General features: G+C 45.8%; 1 protein-coding gene across 2 annotated transcripts in view; it reads left to right on the top strand.

Annotated features, from left to right (window-relative positions):
- The window catches only part of LOC135221687 (26S proteasome non-ATPase regulatory subunit 14), a 78,844-nt gene that overhangs the window by 23,050 nt on the left and 50,794 nt on the right, over window positions 1–5,000 (top strand). The gene's annotated exons all lie outside the window — the stretch shown is intronic.

Raw genomic sequence — 5,000 nt, 5'->3', positions numbered from 1 at the left:
CAAAAAAATTTATGATTTTTTCGCAAGAGTTACCACGCGGATGCAAGGAAAAAGTTTTTTCAAATATTCACCTTAAATCGAAATATTGTGCTAGAGACTTCCAATTTGTTGAAAAATAAAGGTAAATGATTGAATATTACTAGAATGTAAGAGTTTTAGCTTACAATTGCGTTTTTCGCCCATTTCAGTCGAGTCAAAGTTGACCAAAGGTTGAAATTTTGGCACATCATTATTTATGTGAAAATATTTCAAAACTGATAAAAGCTACAACCATGGGTTGTTTTTGTTGTATTCTACATGAAATTGCACATATTTTCATATATAAAACTTTATTTAACGGCTAATATAAAACGGTAAAAACATTATGACAATCGGACGAAAGAATTTTTGATTTTTTTCAGCAGTTACTGCGTGGGCGTAAGGAAAAAGTTTTTTTTTTTTCAATTTACCATAAATCGAAATATTGTGCTAGAGACTTCCAATTTGTTGCAAAATAAAGGTAAATGATTGAATATTACTAGAATATAAGTGTTTTAGCTTACAATTGCATTTTTTTACCATTTCAGGCAAGTCAAAGTTGACTAAGGTTGAAATTTTGGCACTTATCATTATTTATATGAAATTATTTCAAAACTGATAAATCTACAAGCATGGGTTATTTTTTTTGTATTCTACGTGAAATTGCGCACATTTTCATATATAAAACTGTAACGGCTAATATAAAATGGTGCAAAAATTACGTCAAATATAAAATGGTGCAAAAATTAGGTCAATGTGACAAAATAATTTCTGAGATGTGTCGCTGATGCCTTTTAGTGCTAGAAGAGAAATTTGCGCATGTGCGGCTGGGTAATGCTTGTAAACAAAACAGCTTGATCCGTGAACTCCCAGCATCCCTCAAGGTGCGTGATTCAAGTTTTCACCAAGTAAGCCTATAACTTTTTTTCCGCGAATTTAAAAAAAAGACTTTTTTTGCGTCGACGTATCATTCATCAATTAAGCACCCAACAGACAATTTTCGTCGACGTTTAGTACGTCCAATAGGCGTTTAAGGGTTAAAATCATTTATGTCCAAGCGGGCACCACAAATCTGGGAGTGATTCCGAATATTAGATAATTCGGGATTGGAGAATCTGCACCCTGTCCTAAAGCTGACACCTTGATGGGAGCAGAAACAGACCCTGAGAAGCGTCCTCGTACAACCAACGTAAGTTCCCAGACTACATCTGGGACAGGTATAGTATTTATAAATAATGTTAAATGTCAAGGAAGGACTCAGTCTGTCCTTCACTCTGAAAAAAGAACGTATATTTAGACGTATATTTAGAGTCCTTCCTTTACATCCAACATCGTTTATAAATATACCTGTCCCAGATGTAGTCGGGGAACTTACGTTGGTTGTACGGGGACGCTTCTCAGGGTCAGTTTCTGCTCCCATCAAGATGTCAGCTTTAGGACGGGGTGCAGATTGTCCAATCCCGAATTATTTAATATTCGGAATCACTCCCAGATTTGTGGTGCCTGCTTGGACATAAAAGGGATTTTGACGAAGGAAAAATCTATTTCTGGGCGATGGGTTCATGTCGCCCTGTGAAATAATCCTTAAGTTCATTATTTCTAGGGTAAATAACCTAATAAATACCAGAGAAAAAATAAAATCAAGATGATGTCAGTATAACTGACTCGCTCACTCTATAAAAGAAGTGTCGGTATGGTAACAGGGGCGAGTGAGACCACTACCACGAACCTTTTGCCATTTAGAACTTCCCACATCAAAATCTCCCACCTGAGAGAGCCGATCCTAAAGGAGGATGCGTCTGCTACTACTACTAATACCCACGCCAAGCGGAGTGCAGCGCCTCTAGTGGTCATCCTTTTCTAAAGATGTCCATCTTGAACTACTACTTCCGCTATTTTCGTGAATACCCTGGGGGCTACATTCAGTCCGAAGGGCATCACTTTGAGAGAGAATGCCTGGTCTCCTAGCTTGAAACCTAGGTATGGGCGGAAGTGTCTCGCGGTGGGGATATGATAGTATGCGTCTGTAAGATCGATAGAGGTGGTGACGGCCCCACGGGGAAGTAAGGTCCGTACCTGCGAGATGGTCAGCATTTTGAACTTGTTGCAGCGAATGAAAAAGTTTAGCTGGGACAAGTCTAAGATTATTCTTCTTTTTGAAGAGCCTTTCTTTGGCACGCTGAACAAGCGCCCTTGAAATTTTAGATGCCTGACTCTCGACACAACTCCTTTCTGAAACAACTCCTTTCTGAAGGAGCTCCTCTGCATAATCTGCCAATTCCTTTGACGGTAGTTGAAGAAATGATTTGGTTGATGGAGGATCTTTGATCCAACTCCAACCAAGTCCTTTGGACACGATGCTCTGTGCCCATTTGCTGAACCCCCACCTGTGACGGAAGAGGAACAGCCTCCCTCCTACCTGGGGAGCCTCACTGCTGCTGTGTGGGATGGCCTCCACGTCCCCCTCTGAAGTTCTTACCTCTGTTGGTAGCCCTTCCCGAACCTCGCTGGCGAAAGTTACCTCTCACCCTGCTTCCCCTTGAGAACCTATTAAAGGTAGGGAAAGCCTGGCTTTCAAACATGGGATTGAAAGCTGGGGAGACGGTGTACGAGGTCGAGGGTTGGTTTTGGGGGATAGCAAGAGGATAGGTTGGCTCTGACCTTTTAATGTCGAAGGCTGATCCGGATGGGTAACTGGGACGGCCTGGACGAAGTGCTGCTGGTGCTTCTGGTATGGTTGGAAAAACCTACTTGGGTTTTCTTTGAGTTTCTTTTTACCAGAAGAGGGAGGGTTCTCCTGCTTCCTCTTGGTTGAGATGCCCCACCGAGCTCTAAGGCTTTGGTTAAGCCTTGAAGCTTCGTGGTGCACCTCATTCACAGAAGACTCTGGGAACAGGTCTGCACCCCACATGTTGGAAGCAAGAAGCCTATTCGGTTCGTGGCGAATGGTAGCTTCTTGCAACACATGCTTACAGCAGTTTCTTCTGGCCATGAAAATGTCATAAGCATCTGTTTGAACTGATTGTAGTTGGGACTTAGCCAAGATCTTAAACAGAGGCTCCGTACCATACGAGAGAGCAGCCATCTCAGTTATGACTAGGGAGTTGAGTGATCTCCCTAGCCTAGTCCTCGCATCAAATTCTGCCTGAATGAGGCTATCAGGCAGTCTAGGTAGCTTCTCACCGAACTGATCCATGGCGACAGTCCGGTTTCAGCTTTCCTACCGTGAAAGTAGCCGGTAGGTTCTCCCAAAGTTCTCCAAACGCAGGGAAGAGAGGAGATGTGGGCTCTGCTTCCCTGAGCTGTGGAATGGGTTCATCCTTCAAAACAGCATGAAGGGTCGTCTCCACCATCTTTGTCGTAAAGGGGAGTGAAGCCGCCGCCTCCGTGGCAAAAATGGTGAAGGGACTCTTGAAGGCCTGGAGTTTGGTATTAGAACAATCCCAATCCTTCAGACAGTGAACCCACTCCCTCTGGGCATGGTCTCTAGTATACAGGACAGTCTCCCTAGGGATCTTGTCTTCCCTATTGAGAGCTGTCTCTGTTAGCCTGGCATATCCTATAAAAGGCTGAGTCAATCCGGGAGGGTAGAACTCAAAGTCCTCGATCCTTCTTGTTCCACACTCCGGTATTGAAATCATACCATCCTTGAAGGGAGCATAAGCTGCTACCCTCCAAGGATTGTTCATAGAGAATGCCGGAAGAGAATCATGAGGAGGTAACTGGACCAGACCAGTACCTACTACCGGGAAGTTGGCCTGAGGAGCCTGGTGCAGGCCAGCAAAGCGGTTATCGTGTTCTAGAACACAATTAGAGAGGTCCTGGATGGACTGACCTGATTAGTTGATGCTGCTAGAGAGTTGGGCAAACATTTGCTCAAATCTCGTCCCAAGCGATCCAACCAACTCTCCTACTTGCTGTAGGACTCCTGCCGAAAAGGTAGCGGGGTCAAAGGCAATAGGTGCCGTGATCCCGGCAGGGGTCACCGGGGGAGTTTCGGCAGCAACAGGAGAGGGTGCTGGCTCGGTCGGAGCGCGGACCTTCTCCTTAGAAGCTTTGCTTCTCGACCCTCTCGAATGTGAAGGATCAGACTTAGCCTTCACTGCTCCGGAGTAGGATGCCGAAGACTTTCGTGAGGAGGAAGACGACGTCTTTTTGGACGTCGTCTTCTGGAGGGTCTTCTGCTCTCTGTGCCCCTTTACCTTAGGAGGCACAGAAGCAGCAGGCGTAGGAGTAGGGAGGAAGAAGAGGAAGAAGGAACAGGGGAAGAAGATCCAGGTGCGCCCAAGGGAAACCCTTGAGCGCCCGAAGCACCTACCTCGACTAACAAATCTTCTGCACCTACCGCCATTGGCTCTACATTGATGTCTAAAGTGGCGACGTCCGGCACGATGTCCTGGCCCGACACATTTACGAAGGCCTGCTGCACCTCGCGTTGGATGGAGGCTATCGCTGGAGCTGCTGTGGCGGGATCCACATAACCTGTCGCTTTCCCTCCGGGGAAGATCTGGACAGCCAACTTCTTGTCAAGAATGTAGGGCTGTCCCTTGGCGGTGTTCCTGGCGAAGCCGCCCACCCAAGCCTTCAGAGTCGCTAGGGCAACCTCCTTCACAGCAGCAGCCTGAAAGAGAGGACCAATGAAGTCCTTTACGGCGGAGCTATAAGCTTACAACTAAGACTTAAAACTAAGATATATATTAAACATATATGATGGAGGAAGTAACTATCTTGACATCTACTTACTCCATCCAACAACTGACTCACGAGGTCATAGCATGTGGTGCATGCCTTGTGGTGCCAGACGATCAGTTCGCCATGGGTGGTGGCACATGGGGTGTGGGTCCTGCACTCCTCGTGGCCACAGGGGTCTTGGAGAACCGCATTGCAGCCCGGTTCCTGGCAGTTGGTAGCCTGTAAGTGGAAAGATACATGAGTATCGGGAATACACACTTACAGTCTAAATACGAACTCCGTTGCATGCC

The sequence above is a fragment of the Macrobrachium nipponense genome, chromosome 3 (assembly GCF_015104395.2).
Source record: "Macrobrachium nipponense isolate FS-2020 chromosome 3, ASM1510439v2, whole genome shotgun sequence".
Taxonomy (NCBI): Eukaryota; Metazoa; Arthropoda; class Malacostraca; order Decapoda; family Palaemonidae; genus Macrobrachium; species Macrobrachium nipponense.
The sequence above is the reverse complement of the archived record's forward strand: the minus strand, read 5'-3'. Positions and strand labels throughout refer to the sequence as shown.